The sequence below is a fragment of the Accipiter gentilis genome, unplaced genomic scaffold, assembly GCF_929443795.1.
Source record: "Accipiter gentilis unplaced genomic scaffold, bAccGen1.1, whole genome shotgun sequence".
NCBI classification, from domain to species: Eukaryota; Metazoa; Chordata; class Aves; order Accipitriformes; family Accipitridae; genus Astur; species Astur gentilis.
Genome location: NW_026061101.1, coordinates 514,508 through 531,915, shown reverse-complemented (window position 1 = coordinate 531,915; position 17,408 = coordinate 514,508).

Genomic DNA, 17,408 nt, shown 5'->3' with positions numbered 1-17,408 from the left:
TGCTCGCTCTCGGCAGAAACTTTTTCTGAAAAGGCAAACGTCCGGCTCCTTCTCCCACAAGGAAGCTGCCAGCCCTGAAAGATCTTGCTGGTCTTCACTATCCCACTGCAGCCTATCCACAGGCACAACAGCACTGGGGATCTCTGCTTTCCCAGAGACTCAGCATGTCACACTGCTTGTTCGCGCCAGAAACGTTTTCTGAAAAGGCAAACGTCTGGCTCCTTCTCCCACAAGGAAGCTGCCAGCCCTGAAATCTCTTGCAGGTCTGCACTATCCCTTTGCAGCCAATCTTTAGCCGCAGCAGCACTGGGGATCTCTGCTTTCCCAGAGACGCAGCATGTCACAGTGCTTGCTCTCGGCAGAAACTTTTTTAAAAAGGCAAACGTCTGGCTCCTTCTCCCACAAGGAAGCTGCCAGCCCTGAAAGATCTTGCTGGTCTTCACTATCCCACTGCAGCCTATCCACAGGCACAACAGCACTGGGGATCTCTGCTTTCCCAGAGACTCAGCATGTCACACTGCTTGTTCGCAGCAGAAACTTTTTATTAAAAGGCAAACGTCTGGCTCCTTCTCCCACAAGGAAGCTGCCAGCCCTGAAATCTCTTGCAGGTCTGCACTATCCCACTGCAGCCTATCCACAGGCACAACAGCACTGGGGATCTCTGCTTTCCCAGAGACTCAGCATGTCACACTGCTTGTTCGCGGCAGAAACTTTTTCTGAAAAGGCAAACGTCTGGCTCCTTCCCCCACAAGGAAGCTGCCAGCCCTGTAATCTCTTGCAGGTCTTCACTAATCCCTCTGCAGCCTATCTTTAGCCGCAGCAGCACTGGGGATCTCTGCTTTCCCAGAGACTCAGCATGTCACGGTGCTTGTTCGCGGCAGAAACTTTTTTTAAAAAGGCAAACGTCTGGCTCCTTCTCCCACAAGGAAGCTGCCAGCCCTGAAAGATCTTGCTGGTCTTCATTATCCCACTGCAGCCTATCCACAGGCACAACAGCACTGGGGATCTCTGCTTTCCCAGAGACTCAGCATGTCACACTGCTTGTTCGCAGCAGAAACTTTTTCTGAAAAGGCAAACGTCTGGCTCCTTCTCCCACAAGGAAGCTGCCAGCCCTGAAAGATCTTGCTGGTCTTCACTATCCCACTGCAGCCTATCCACAGGCACAACAGCACTGGGGATCTCTGCTTTCCCAGAGACTCAGCATGTCACACTGCTTGTTCGCGGCAGAAACTTTTTCTGAAAAGGCAAACGTCTGGCTCCTTCTCCCACAAGGAAGCTGCCAGCCCTGAAATCTCTTGCAGGTCTGCACTATCCCTCTGCAGCCAATCTTTAGCCGCAGCAGCACTGGGGATCTCTGCTTTCCCAGAGACCCAGCATGTCACGGTGCTCGCTCTCGGCAGAAACTTTTTCTGAAAAGGCAAAGGTCCGGCTCCTTCTCGCACAAGGAAGCTGCCAGGCCTGAAATCTCTTGCAGGTCTGCACTATCCCACTGCAGCCTATCCACAGGCACAACAGCACTGGGGATCTCTGCTTTCCCAGAGACTCAGCATGTCACCGTGCTTGTTCGCAGCAGAAACTTTTTCTGAAAAGGCAAACGTCTGACTCCTTCTCCCACAAGGAAGCTGCCAGCCCTGAAAGACCTCGCTGGTCTTCACTATCCCTCTGCAGCCAATCTTTAGCCGCAGCAGCACTGGGGATCTCTGCTTTCCCAGAGACTCAGCATGTCACCGTGCTTGTTCGCGGCAGAAACTTTTTCTGAAAAGGCAAACGTCTGACTCCTTCTCCCACAAGGATGCTGCCAGCCCTGAAAGATCTTGCTGGTCTTCACTATCCCACTGCAGCCTATCCACAGGCACAACAGCACTGGGGATCTCTGCTTTCCCAGAGACTCAGCATGTCACACTGCTTGTTCGCGGCAGAAACTTTTTCTGAATAGGCAAACGTCTGGCTCCTTCTCCCACAAGGAAGCTGCCAGCCCTGAAATCTCTTGCAGGTCTGCACTATCCCTCTGCAGCCAATCTTTAGCCGCAGCGGCACTGGGGATCTCTGCTTCCCCAGAGACCCAGCATGTCACAGTGGTCCCTCTCGGCAGAAAATTTTTAAAAAGGCAAACGTCTGGCTCCTTCTCCCACAAGGAAGCTGCCAGCCCTGAAAGATCTTGCTGGTCTTCACTATCCCACTGCAGCCTATCCACAGGCACAACAGCACTGGGGATCTCTGCTTTCCCAGAGACTCAGCATGTCACACTGCTTGTTCACGGCAGAAACTTTTTCTGAAAAGGCAAACGTCTGGCTCCTTCTCCCACAAGGAAGCTGCCAGCCCTGAAAGATCTTGCTGGTCTTCACTATCCCACTGCAGCCTATCCACAGGCACAACAGCAATGGGGATCTCTGCTTTCCCAGAGACTCAGCATGTCACACTGCTTGTTCGCAGCAGAAACTTTTTCTGAAAAGGCAAACGTCTGACTCCTTCTCCCAAAAGGAAGCTGCCAGCCCTGAAATCTCTTGCAGGTCTGCACTATCCCACTGCAGCCTATCCACAGGCACAACAGCACTGGGGATCTCTGCTTTCCCAGAGACCCAGCATGTCACGGTGCTCGCTCTCGGCAGAAACTTTTTCTGAAAAGGCAAACGTCCGGCTCCTTCTCCCACAAGGAAGGTGCCAGCCCTGAAATCTCTTGCAGGTCTGCACTATCCCACTGCAGCCTATCCACAGGCACAACAGCACTGGGGATCTCTGCTTTCCCAGAGACTCAGCATGTCACACTGCTTGTTCGTGGCAGAAACTTTTTCTGAAAAGGCAAACGTCTGGCTCCTTCTCCCACAAGGAAGCTGCCAGCCCTGAAAGATCTTGCTGGTCTTCACTATTCCACTGCAGCCTATCCACAGGCACAACAGCACTGGGGATCTCTGCTTTCCCAGAGACTCAGCACGTCACACTGCTTGTTCACGGCAGAAACTTTTTCTGAAAAGGCAAACGTCTGGCTCCTTCTCCCACAAGGAAGCTGGCAGCCCTGAAAGATCTTGCTGGTCTTCACTATCCCTCTGCAGCCTATCTTTAGCCGCAGCAGCAGTGGGGATCTCTGCTTTCCCAGAGACTCAGCATGTCACGGTGCTTGTTCGCAGCAGAACCTTTTTTTAAAAAGGCAAACGTCTGGCTCCTTCTCCCACAAGGAAGCTGCCAGCCCTGAAAGATCTTGCTGGTCTTCACTATCCCTCTGCAGCCTATGTTTAGCCGCAGCAGCACTGGGGATCTCTGCTTTCCCAGAGACTCAGCATGTCACACTGCTTGTTCGCGGCAGAAACTTTTTCTGAATAGGCAAACGTCTGACTCCTTCTCCCACAAGGAAGCTGCCAGCCCTGAAATCTCTTGCAGGTCTGCACTATCCCTCTGCAGCCAATCCTTAGCCGCAACAGCACTGGGGATCTCTGCTTTCCCAGAGACCCAGCATGTCACGGTGCTTGTTCGCGGCAGAAACTTTTTTTAAAAAGGCAAACGTCTGGCTCCTTCTCCCACAAGGTAGCTGCCAGCCCTGAAAGATCTTGCTGGTCTTCACTATCCCACTGCAGCCTATCCACAGGCACAACAGCACTGGGGATCTCTGCTTTCCCAGAGACTCAGCATGTCACACTGCTTGTTCGCGGCAGAAACTTTTTCTGAAAAGGCAAACGTCTGGCTCCTTCTCCCACAAGGAAGCTGCCAGCCCTGAAATCTCTTGCAGGTCTGCACTATCCCACTGCAGCCTATCCACAGGCACAACAGCACTGGGGATCTCTGCTTTCCCAGAGACTCAGCATGTCACACTGCTTGTTCGCGGCAGAAACTTTTTCTGAAAAGGCAAACGTCTGGCTCCTTCTCCCACAAGGAAGCTGCCAGCCCTGTTATCTCTTGCAGGTCTTCACTAATCCCTCTGCAGCCTATCTTTAGCCGCAGCAGCACTGGGGATCTCTGCTTTCCCAGAGACTCAGCATGTCACGGTGCTTGTTCGCGGTAGAAACTTTTTTTAAAAAGGCAAACGTCTGGCTCCTTCTCCCACAAGGAAGCTGCCAGCCCTGAAAGATCTTGCTGGTCTTCACTATCCCACTGCAGCCTATCCACAGGCACAACAGCACTGGGGATCTCTGCTTTCCCAGAGACTCAGCATGTCACACTGCTTGTTCGCAGCAGAAACTTTTTCTGAATAGGCAAACGTCTGACTCCTTCTCCCGCAAGGAAGCTGCCAGCCCTGAAATCTCTTGCAGGTCTGCACTATCCCACTGCAGCCAATCTTTAGCAGCAGAAGCACTGGCGATCTCTGCTTTCCCAAAGACTCAGCATGTCACGCTGCTTGTTCGCAGCAGAAACTTTTTTAAAAAGGCAAACGTCTGGCTCCTTTTCCCACAAGGATGCTGCCAGCCCTGAAATCTCTTGCAGGTCTGCACTATCCCACTGCAGCCTATCCACAGGCACAACAGCACTGGGGATCTCTGCTTTCCCAGAGACTCAGCATGTCACACTGCTTGTTCGCGGCAGAAACTTTTTCTCAAAAGACAAACGTCTGACTCCTTCTCCCACAAGGAAGCTGCCAGCCCTGAAAGACCTCGCTGGTCTTCACTATCCCTCTGCAGCCTATCTTTAGCCGCAGTAGCACTGGGGATCTCTGCTTTCCCAGATACCCAGCATGTCACGGTGCTCGCTCTCGGCAGAAACTTTTTCTGAAAAGGGAAACGTCTGGCTCCTTCTCCCACCAGGAAGCTGCCAGCCCTGTAATCTCTTGCAGGTCTTCACTATCCCTCTGCAGCCTATCTTTAGCCGCAGCAGCAGTGGGGATCTCTGCTTTCCCAGAGACTCAGCATGTCACGGTGCTTGTTCGCTGCAGATACTTTTTTTAAAAAGGCAAACGTCTGGCTCCTTCTCCCACAAGGAAGCTGCCAGCCCTGAAAGATCTTGCTGGTCTTCACTATCCCACTGCAGCCTATCCACAGGCACAACAGCACTGGGGATCTCTGCTTTCCCAGAGACTCAGCATGTCACACTGCTTGTTCGCGCCAGAAACGTTTTCTGAAAAGGCAAACGTCTGGCTCCTTCTCCCACAAGGAAGCTGCCAGCCCTGAAATCTCTTGCAGGTCTGCACTATCCCTCTGCAGCCAATCTTTAGCCGCAGCAGCACTGGGGATCTCTGCTTTCCCAGAGACCCAGCATGTCACAGTGCTCGCTCTTGGCAGAATCTTTTTTAAAAAGGCAAACGTCTGGCTCCTTCTCCCACAAGGAAGCTGCCAGCCCTGAAAGATCTTGCTGGTCTTCACTATCCCACTGCAGCCTATCCACAGGCACAACAGCACTGGGGATCTCTGCTTTCCCAGAGACTCAGCATGTCACACTGCTTGTTCGCAGCAGAAACTTTTTCTGAAAAGGCAAACGTCTGGCTCCTTCTCCCACAAGGAAGCTGCCAGCCCTGAAAGATCTTGCTGGTCTGCACTATCCTACTGCAGCCTATCCACAGGCACAACAGCACTGGGGATCTCTGCTTTCCCAGAGACTCAGCATGTCACACTGCTTGTTCGCGGCAGAAACTTTTTCTGAAAAGGCAAACGTCCGGCTCCTTCTCCCACAAGGAAGCTGCCAGCCCTGTAATCTCTTGCAGGTCTTCACTATCCCTCTGCAGCCTATCTTTAGCCGCAGCAGCAGTGGGGATCTCTGCTTTCCCAGAGACTCAGCATGTCACGGTGCTTGTTCGCGGCAGTAACTTTTTTTAAAAAGGCAAACGTCTGGCTCCTTCTCCCACAAGGAAGCTGCCAGCCCTGAAAGATCTTGCTGGTCTTCATTATCCCACTGCAGCCTATCCACAGGCACAACAGCACTGGGGATCTCTGCTTTCCCAGAGACTCAGCATGTCACACTGCTTGTTCGCAGCAGAAACTTTTTCTGAAAAGGCAAACGTCTGGCTCCTTCTGCCACAAGGAAGCTGCCAGCCCTGAAAGATCTTGCTGGTCTTCACTATCCCACTGCAGCCTATCCACAGGCACAACAGCAATGGGGATCTCTGCTTTCCCAGAGACTCAGCATGTCACACTGCTTGTTCGCAGCAGAAACTTTTCCTGAAAAGGCAAACGTCTGACTCCTTCTCCCAAAAGGAAGCTGCCAGCCCTGAAATCTCTTGCAGGTCTGCTCTACCCCTCTGCAGCCAATCTTTAGCCGCAGCAGCACTGGGGATCTCTGCTTTCCCAGAGACTCAGCATGTCACCGTGCTTGTTCGCGGCAGAAACTTTTTCTGAAAAGGCAAACGTCTGACTCCTTCTCCCACAAGGATGCTGCCAGTCCTGAAAGATCTTGCTGGTCTTCACTATCCCACTGCAGCCTATCCACAGGCACAACAGCACTGGGGATCTCTGCTTTCCCAGAGACTCAGCATGTCACACTGCTTGTTCGCGGCAGAAACTTTTTCTGAATAGGCAAACGTCTGACTCCTTCTCCCACAAGGAAGCTGCCAGCCCTGAAATCTCTTGCAGGTCTGCACTATCCCTCTGCAGCCAATCTTTAGCCGCAGCAGCACTGGGGATCTCTGCTTCCCCAGAGACCCAGCATGTCACAGTGCTCCCTCTCGGCAGAAAATTTTTAAAAAGGCAAACGTCTGGCTCCTTCTCCCACAAGGAAGCTGCCAGCCCTGAAAGATCTTGCTGGTCTTCACTATCCCACTGCAGCCTATCCACAGGCACAACAGCACTGGGGATCTCTGCTTTCCCAGAGACTCAGCATGTCACACTGCTTGTTCACGGCAGAAACTTTTTCTGAAAAGGCAAACGTCTGGCTCCTTCTCCCACAAGGAAGCTGCCAGCCCTGAAAGATCTTGCTGGTCTTCACTATCCCACTGCAGCCTATCCACAGGCACAACAGCACTGGGGATCTCTGCTTTCCCAGAGACTCAGCATGTCACACTGCTTGTTCACGGCAGAAACTTTTTCTGAAAAGGCAAACGTCTGGCTCCTTCTCCCACAAGGAAGCTGCCAGCCCTGAAAGATCTTGCTGGTCTTCACTATCCCACTGCAGCCTATCCACAGGCACAACAGCAATGGGGATCTCTGCTTTCCCAGAGACTCAGCATGTCACACTACTTGTTCGCAGCAGAAACTTATTCTGAAAAGACAAACGTCTGGCTCTTTCTCCCACAAGGTAGGTGCCAGCCCTGAAATCTCTTGCAGGTCTGCACTATCCCACTGCAGCCTATCCACAGGCACAACAGCACTGGGGATCTCTGCTTTCCCAGAGACTCAGCATGTCACGGTGCTTGTTCGCGGCAGAAACTTTTTCTGAAAAGGCAAACGTCTGGCTCCTTCTCCCACAAGGAAGCTGCCAGCCCTGAAATCTCTTGCAGGTCTGCACTATCCCACTGCAGCCTATCCACAGGCACAACAGCACTGGGGATCTCTGCTTTCCCAGAGACTCAGCATGTCACACTGCTTGTTCGCGGCAGAAACTTTTTCTGAAAAGGCAAACGTCTGACTCCTTCTCCCACAAGGAAGCTGCCAGCCCTGAAAGATCTTGCTGGTCTTCACTATTCCACTGCAGCCTATCCACAGGCACAACAGCACTGGGGATCTCTGCTTTCCCAGAGACTCAGCATGTCACGGTGCTTGTTCGCAGCAGAAACTTTTTCTGAAAAGGCAAACGTCTGGCTCCTTCTCCCACAAGGAAGCTGGCAGCCCTGAAAGATCTTGCTGGTCTTCACTATCCCTCTGCAGCCTATCTTTAGCCGCAGCAGCAGTGGGGATCTCTGCTTTCCCAGAGACTCAGCATGTCACGGTGCTTGTTCGCAGCAGAACCTTTTTTTAAAAAGGCAAACGTCTGGCTCCTTCTCCCACAAGGAAGCTGCCAGCCCTGAAAGATCTTGCTGGTCTTCACTATCCCACTGCAGCCTATCCACAGGCACAACAGCACTGGGGATCTCTGCTTTCCCAGAGACTCAGCATGTCACACTGCTTGTTCGCGGCAGAAACTTTTTCTGAATAGGCAAACGTCTGACTCCTTCTCCCACAAGGAAGCTGCCAGCCCTGAAATCTCTTGCAGGTCTGCACTATCCCTGTGCAGCCAATCTTTAGCCGCAGCAGCACTGGGGATCTCTGCTTTCCCAGAGACCCAGCATGTCACAGTGCTTGCTCTCGGCAGAAACTTTTTTAATAAGGCAAACGTCTGGCTCCTTCTCCCACAAGGAAGCTGCCAGCCCTGAAAGATCTTGCTGGTCTTCACTATCCCACTGCAGCCTATCCACAGGCACAACAGCACTGGGGATCTCTGCTTTCCCAGAGACTCAGCATGTCACACTGCTTGTTCGCGGCAGAAACTTTTTCTGAATAGGCAAACGTCTGACTCCTTCTCCCACAAGGAAGCTGCCAGCCCTGAAATCTCTTGCAGGTCTGCACTATCCCTCTGCAGCCAATCTTTAGCCGCAGCAGCACTGGGGATCTCTGCTTCCCCAGAGACCCAGCATGTCACAGTGCTCCCTCTCGGCAGAAAATTTTTAAAAAGGCAAACGTCTGGCTCCTTCTCCCACAAGGAAGCTGCCAGCCCTGTAATCTCTTGCAGGTCTGCACTATCCCACTGCAGCCTATCCACAGGCACAACAGCACTGGGGATCTCTGCTTTCCCAGAGACTCAGCATGTCACACTGCTTGTTCGCAGCAGAAACTTTTTCTGAAAAGACAAACGTCCTGCTCCTTCCCCCACAAGGAAGCTGCCAGCCCTGAAAGATCTTGCTGGTCTTCACTATCCCACTGCAGCCTATCCACAGGCACAACAGCACTGGGGATCTCTGCTTTCCCAGAGACTCAGCATGTCACACTGCTTGTTCACGGCAGAAACTTTTTCTGAAAAGGCAAACGTCTGGCTCCTTCTCCCACAAGGAAGCTGCCAGCCCTGAAAGATCTTGCTGGTCTTCACTATCCCACTGCAGCCTATCCACAGGCACAACAGCACTGGGGATCTCTGCTTTCCCAGAGACTCAGCATGTCACACTGCTTGTTCACGGCAGAAACTTTTTCTGAAAAGGCAAACGTCTGGCTCCTTCTCCCACAAGGAAGCTGCCAGCCCTGAAAGATCTTGCTGGTCTTCACTATCCCACTGCAGCCTATCCACAGGCACAACAGCAATGGGGATCTCTGCTTTCCCAGAGACTCAGCATGTCACACTACTTGTTCGCAGCAGAAACTTATTCTGAAAAGACAAACGTCTGGCTCTTTCTCCCACAAGGTAGGTGCCAGCCCTGAAATCTCTTGCAGGTCTGCACTATCCCACTGCAGCCTATCCACAGGCACAACAGCACTGGGGATCTCTGCTTTCCCAGAGACTCAGCATGTCACGGTGCTTGTTCGCGGCAGAAACTTTTTCTGAAAAGGCAAACGTCTGGCTCCTTCTCCCACAAGGAAGCTGCCAGCCCTGAAATCTCTTGCAGGTCTGCACTATCCCACTGCAGCCTATCCACAGGCACAACAGCACTGGGGATCTCTGCTTTCCCAGAGACTCAGCATGTCACACTGCTTGTTCGCGGCAGAAACTTTTTCTGAAAAGGCAAACGTCTGACTCCTTCTCCCACAAGGAAGCTGCCAGCCCTGAAAGATCTTGCTGGTCTTCACTATTCCACTGCAGCCTATCCACAGGCACAACAGCACTGGGGATCTCTGCTTTCCCAGAGACTCAGCATGTCACACTGCTTGTTCGCAGCAGAAACTTTTTCTGAAAAGGCAAACGTCTGGCTCCTTCTCCCACAAGGAAGCTGGCAGCCCTGAAAGATCTTGCTGGTCTTCACTATCCCACTGCAGCCTATCCACAGGCACAACAGCACTGGGGATCTCTGCTTTCCCAGAGACTCAGCATGTCACACTGCTTGTTCGCGGCAGAAACTTTTTCTGAATAGGCAAACGTCTGACTCCTTCTCCCACAAGGAAGCTGCCAGCCCTGAAATCTCTTGCAGGTCTGCACTATCCCTCTGCAGCCCATCTTTAGCCGCAGCAGCACTGGGGATCTCTGCTTCCCCAGAGACCCAGCATGTCACAGTGCTCCCTCTCGGCAGAAAATTTTTAAAAAGGCAAACGTCTGGCTCCTTCTCCCACAAGGAAGCTGCCAGCCCTGAAAGATCTTGCTGGTCTTCACTATCCCACTGCAGCCTATCCACAGGCACAACAGAACTGGGGATCTCTGCTTTCCCAGAGACTCAGCACGTCACACTGCTTGTTCACGGCAGAAACATTTTCTGAAAAGGCAAACGTCTGGCTCCTTCTCCCACAAGGAAGCTGCCAGCCCTGTAATCTCTAGCAGGTCTGCACTATCCCACTGCAGCCTATCCACAGGCACAACAGCACTGGGGATCTCTGCTTTCCCAGAGACTCAGCATGTCACACTACTTGTTCGCAGCAGAAACTTTTTCTGAAAAGACAAACGTCCGGCTCCTTCCCCCACAAGGAAGCTGCCAGCCCTGAAAGATCTTGCTGGTCTTCACTATCCCTCTGCAGCCTATCTTTAGCCGCAGCAGCACTGGGGATCTCTGCTTTCCCAGAGACTCAGCATGTCACGGTGCTCGCTCTCGGCAGAAACTTTTTTAAAAGGCAAACGTCTGGCTCCTTCTCCCACAAGGAAGCTGCCAGCCCTGAAAGATCTGCTGGTCTTCACCGCCCACTGCAGCCTATCCACAGGCACAACAGCACTGGGGATCTCTGCTTTCCCAGAGACTCAGCATGTCACACTACTTGTTCGCAGCAGAAACTTTTTCTGAAAAGGCAAACGTCTGGCTCTTTCTCCCACAAGGTAGGTGCCAGCCCTGAAATCTCTTGCAGGTCTGCACTATCCCACTGCAGCCTATCCACAGGCACAACAGCACTGGGGATCTCTGCTTTCCCAGAGACTCAGCATGTCACACTGCTTGTTCGCGGCAGAAACTTTTTCTGAAAAGGCAAACGTCTGGCTCCTTCTCCCACAAGGAAGCTGCCAGCCCTGAAAGATCTTGCTGGTCTTCACTATCCCACTGCAGCCTATCCACAGGCACAACAGCACTGGGGATCTCTGCTTTCCCAGAGACTCAGCATGTCACACTGCTTGTTCGCGGCAGAAACTTTTTCTGAATAGGCAAACGTCTGACTCCTTCTCCCACAAGGAAGCTGCCAGCCCTGAAATCTCTTGCAGGTCTGCACTATCCCTCTGCAGCCAATCTTTAGCCGCAGCAGCACTGGGGATCTCTGCTTCCCCAGAGACCCAGCATGTCACAGTGCTCCCTCTCGGCAGAAAATTTTTAAAAAGGCAAACGTCTGGCTCCTTCTCCCACAAGGAAGCTGCCAGCCCTGAAAGATCTTGCTGGTCTTCACTATCCCACTGCAGCCTATCCACAGGCACAACAGCACTGGGGATCTCTGCTTTCCCAGAGACTCAGCATGTCACACTGCTTGTTCACGGCAGAAACTTTTTCTGAAAAGGCAAACGTCTGGCTCCTTCTGCCACAAGGAAGCTGCCAGCCCTGTAATCTCTAGCAGGTCTGCACTATCCCACTGCAGCCTATCTACAGGCACAACAGCACTGGGGATCTTTGCTTTCCCAGAGACTCAGCATGTCACACTGCTTGTTCGCAGCAGAAACTTTTTCTGAAAAGACAAACGTCCGGCTCCTTCCCCCACAAGGAAGCTGCCAGCCCTGAAAGATCTTGCTGGTCTTCACTATCCCTCTGCAGCCTATCTTTAGCCGCAGCAGCACTGGGGATCTCTGCTTCCCCAGAGACCCAGCATGTCACAGTGCTCCCTCTCGGCAGAAAATTTTTAAAAAGGCAAACGTCTGGCTCCTTCTCCCACAAGGAAGCTGCCAGCCCTGAAAGATCTTGCTGGTCTTCACTATCCCACTGCAGCCTATCCACAGGCACAACAGCACTGGGGATCTCTGCTTTCCCAGAGACTCAGCATGTCACACTGCTTGTTCACGGCAGAAACTTTTTCTGAAAAGGCAAACGTCTGGCTCCTTCTCCCACAAGGAAGCTGCCAGCCCTGAAAGATCTTGCTGGTCTTCACTATCCCACTGCAGCCTATCCACAGGCACAACAGCAATGGGGATCTCTGCTTTCCCAGAGACTCAGCATGTCACACTACTTGTTCGCAGCAGAAACTTATTCTGAAAAGACAAACGTCTGGCTCTTTCTCCCACAAGGTAGGTGCCAGCCCTGAAATCTCTTGCAGGTCTGCACTATCCCACTGCAGCCTATCCACAGGCACAACAGCACTGGGGATCTCTGCTTTCCCAGAGACTCAGCATGTCACGGTGCTTGTTCGCGGCAGAAACTTTTTCTGAAAAGGCAAACGTCTGGCTCCTTCTCCCACAAGGAAGCTGCCAGCCCTGAAATCTCTTGCAGGTCTGCACTATCCCACTGCAGCCTATCCACAGGCACAACAGCACTGGGGATCTCTGCTTTCCCAGAGACTCAGCATGTCACACTGCTTGTTCGCGGCAGAAACTATTACTGAAAAGGCAAACGTCTGACTCCTTCTCCCACAAGGAAGCTGCCAGCCCTGAAAGATCTTGCTGGTCTTCACTATTCCACTGCAGCCTATCCACAGGCACAACAGCACTGGGGATCTCTGCTTTCCCAGAGACTCAGCATGTCACACTGCTTGTTCGCAGCAGAAACTTTTTCTGAAAAGGCAAACGTCTGGCTCCTTCTCCCACAAGGAAGCTGGCAGCCCTGAAAGATCTTGCTGGTCTTCACTATCCCTCTGCAGCCTATCTTTAGCCGCAGCAGCAGTGGGGATCTCTGCTTTCCCAGAGACTCAGCATGTCACGGTGCTTGTTCGCAGCAGAACCTTTTTTTAAAAAGGCAAACGTCTGGCTCCTTCTCCCACAAGGAAGCTGCCAGCCCTGAAAGATCTTGCTGGTCTTCACTATCCCACTGCAGCCTATCCACAGGCACAACAGCACTGGGGATCTCTGCTTTCCCAGAGACTCAGCATGTCACACTGCTTGTTCGCGGCAGAAACTTTTTCTGAATAGGCAAACGTCTGACTCCTTCTCCCACAAGGAAGCTGCCAGCCCTGAAATCTCTTGCAGGTCTGCACTATCCCTCTGCAGCCCATCTTTAGCCGCAGCAGCACTGGGGATCTCTGCTTCCCCAGAGACCCAGCATGTCACAGTGCTCCCTCTCGGCAGAAAATTTTTAAAAAGGCAAACGTCTGGCTCCTTCTCCCACAAGGAAGCTGCCAGCCCTGAAAGATCTTGCTGGTCTTCACTATCCCACTGCAGCCTATCCACAGGCACAACAGCACTGGGGATCTCTGCTTTCCCAGAGACTCAGCACGTCACACTGCTTGTTCACGGCAGAAACATTTTCTGAAAAGGCAAACGTCTGGCTCCTTCTCCCACAAGGAAGCTGCCAGCCCTGTAATCTCTAGCAGGTCTGCACTATCCCACTGCAGCCTATCCACAGGCACAACAGCACTGGGGATCTCTGCTTTCCCAGAGACTCAGCATGTCACACTACTTGTTCGCAGCAGAAACTTTTTCTGAAAATACAAACGTCCGGCTCCTTCCCCCACAAGGAAGCTGCCAGCCCTGAAAGATCTTGCTGGTCTTCACTATCCCTCTGCAGCCTATCTTTAGCCGCAGCAGCACTGGGGATCTCTGCTTTCCCAGAGACTCAGCATGTCACGGTGCTCGCTCTCGGCAGAAACTTTTTTAAAAGGCAAACGTCTGGCTCCTTCTCCCACAAGGAAGCTGCCAGCCCTGAAAGATCTGCTGGTCTTCACCGCCCACTGCAGCCTATCCACAGGCACAACAGCACTGGGGATCTCTGCTTTCCCAGAGACTCAGCATGTCACACTACTTGTTCGCAGCAGAAACTTTTTCTGAAAAGGCAAACGTCTGGCTCTTTCTCCCACAAGGTAGGTGCCAGCCCTGAAATCTCTTGCAGGTCTGCACTATCCCACTGCAGCCTATCCACAGGCACAACAGCACTGGGGATCTCTGCTTTCCCAGAGACTCAGCATGTCACACTGCTTGTTCGCGGCAGAAACTTTTTCTGAAAAGGCAAACGTCTGGCTCCTTCTCCCACAAGGAAGCTGCCAGCCCTGAAAGATCTTGCTGGTCTTCACTATTCCACTGCAGCCTATCCACAGGCACAACAGCACTGGGGATCTCTGCTTTCCCAGAGACTCAGCATGTCACACTGCTTGTTCGCAGCAGAAACTTTTTCTGAAAAGGCAAACGTCTGGCTCCTTCTCCCACAAGGAAGCTGGCAGCCCTGAAAGATCTTGCTGGTCTTCACTATCCCTCTGCAGCCTATCTTTAGCCGCAGCAGCAGTGGGGATCTCTGCTTTCCCAGAGACTCAGCATGTCACGGTGCTTGTCCGCAGCAGAACCTTTTTTTAAAAAGGCAAACGTCTGGCTCCTTCTCCCACAAGGAAGCTGCCAGCCCTGAAAGATCTTGCTGGTCTTCACTATCCCACTGCAGCCTATCCACAGGCACAACAGCACTGGGGATCTCTGCTTTCCCAGAGACTCAGCATGTCACACTGCTTGTTCACGGCAGAAACTTTTTCTGAAAAGGCAAACGTCTGGCTCCTTCTCCCACAAGGAAGCTGCCAGCCCTGAAAGATCTTGCTGGTCTTCACTATCCCACTGCAGCCTATCCACAGGCACAACAGCAATGGGGATCTCTGCTTTCCCAGAGACTCAGCATGTCACACTACTTGTTCGCAGCAGAAACTTATTCTGAAAAGACAAACGTCTGGCTCTTTCTCCCACAAGGTAGGTGCCAGCCCTGAAATCTCTTGCAGGTCTGCACTATCCCACTGCAGCCTATCCACAGGCACAACAGCACTGGGGATCTCTGCTTTCCCAGAGACTCAGCATGTCACGGTGCTTGTTCGCGGCAGAAACTTTTTCTGAAAAGGCAAACGTCTGGCTCCTTCTCCCACAAGGAAGCTGCCAGCCCTGAAATCTCTTGCAGGTCTGCACTATCCCACTGCAGCCTATCCACAGGCACAACAGCACTGGGGATCTCTGCTTTCCCAGAGACTCAGCATGTCACACTGCTTGTTCGCGGCAGAAACTTTTTCTGAAAAGGCAAACGTCTGACTCCTTCTCCCACAAGGAAGCTGCCAGCCCTGAAAGATCTTGCTGGTCTTCACTATTCCACTGCAGCCTATCCACAGGCACAACAGCACTGGGGATCTCTGCTTTCCCAGAGACTCAGCATGTCACACTGCTTGTTCGCAGCAGAAACTTTTTCTGAAAAGGCAAACGTCTGGCTCCTTCTCCCACAAGGAAGCTGGCAGCCCTGAAAGATCTTGCTGGTCTTCACTATCCCTCTGCAGCCTATCTTTAGCCGCAGCAGCAGTGGGGATCTCTGCTTTCCCAGAGACTCAGCATGTCACGGTGCTTGTTCGCAGCAGAACCTTTTTTTAAAAAGGCAAACGTCTGGCTCCTTCTCCCACAAGGAAGCTGCCAGCCCTGAAAGATCTTGCTGGTCTTCACTATCCCACTGCAGCCTATCCACAGGCACAACAGCACTGGGGATCTCTGCTTTCCCAGAGACTCAGCATGTCACACTGCTTGTTCGCGGCAGAAACTTTTTCTGAATAGGCAAACGTCTGACTCCTTCTCCCACAAGGAAGCTGCCAGCCCTGAAATCTCTTGCAGGTCTGCACTATCCCTCTGCAGCCCATCTTTAGCCGCAGCAGCACTGGGGATCTCTGCTTCCCCAGAGACCCAGCATGTCACAGTGCTCCCTCTCGGCAGAAAATTTTTAAAAAGGCAAACGTCTGGCTCCTTCTCCCACAAGGAAGCTGCCAGCCCTGAAAGATCTTGCTGGTCTTCACTATCCCACTGCAGCCTATCCACAGGCACAACAGCACTGGGGATCTCTGCTTTCCCAGAGACTCAGCACGTCACACTGCTTGTTCACGGCAGAAACATTTTCTGAAAAGGCAAACGTCTGGCTCCTTCTCCCACAAGGAAGCTGCCAGCCCTGTAATCTCTAGCAGGTCTGCACTATCCCACTGCAGCCTATCCACAGGCACAACAGCACTGGGGATCTCTGCTTTCCCAGAGACTCAGCATGTCACACTACTTGTTCGCAGCAGAAACTTTTTCTGAAAAGACAAACGTCCGGCTCCTTCCCCCACAAGGAAGCTGCCAGCCCTGAAAGATCTTGCTGGTCTTCACTATCCCTCTGCAGCCTATCTTTAGCCGCAGCAGCACTGGGGATCTCTGCTTTCCCAGAGACTCAGCATGTCACGGTGCTCGCTCTCGGCAGAAACTTTTTTAAAAGGCAAACGTCTGGCTCCTTCTCCCACAAGGAAGCTGCCAGCCCTGAAAGATCTGCTGGTCTTCACCGCCCACTGCAGCCTATCCACAGGCACAACAGCACTGGGGATCTCTGCTTTCCCAGAGACTCAGCATGTCACACTACTTGTTCGCAGCAGAAACTTTTTCTGAAAAGGCAAACGTCTGGCTCTTTCTCCCACAAGGTAGGTGCCAGCCCTGAAATCTCTTGCAGGTCTGCACTATCCCACTGCAGCCTATCCACAGGCACAACAGCACTGGGGATCTCTGCTTTCCCAGAGACTCAGCATGTCACACTGCTTGTTCGCGGCAGAAACTTTTTCTGAAAAGGCAAACGTCTGGCTCCTTCTCCCACAAGGAAGCTGCCAGCCCTGAAAGATCTTGCTGGTCTTCACTATTCCACTGCAGCCTATCCACAGGCACAACAGCACTGGGGATCTCTGCTTTCCCAGAGACTCAGCATGTCACACTGCTTGTTCGCAGCAGAAACTTTTTCTGAAAAGGCAAACGTCTGGCTCCTTCTCCCACAAGGAAGCTGGCAGCCCTGAAAGATCTTGCTGGTCTTCACTATCCCTCTGCAGCCTATCTTTAGCCGCAGCAGCAGTGGGGATCTCTGCTTTCCCAGAGACTCAGCATGTCACGGTGCTTGTTCGCAGCAGAACCTTTTTTTAAAAAGGCAAACGTCTGGCTCCTTCTCCCACAAGGAAGCTGCCAGCCCTGAAAGATCTTGCTGGTCTTCACTATCCCACTGCAGCCTATCCACAGGCACAACAGCACTGGGGATCTCTGCTTTCCCAGAGACTCAGCATGTCACACTGCTTGTTCGCGGCAGAAACTTTTTCTGAATAGGCAAACGTCTGACTCCTTCTCCCACAAGGAAGCTGCCAGCCCTGAAATCTCTTGCAGGTCTGCACTATCCCTCTGCAGCCAATCTTTAGCCGCAGCAGCACTGGGGATCTCTGCTTTCCCAGAGACCCAGCATGTCACAGTGCTTGCTCTCGGCAGAAACTTTTTTAATAAGGCAAACGTCTGGCTCCTTCTCCCACAAGGAAGCTGCCAGCCCTGAAAGATCTTGCTGGTCTTCACTATCCCACTGCAGCCTATCCACAGGCACAACAGCACTGGGG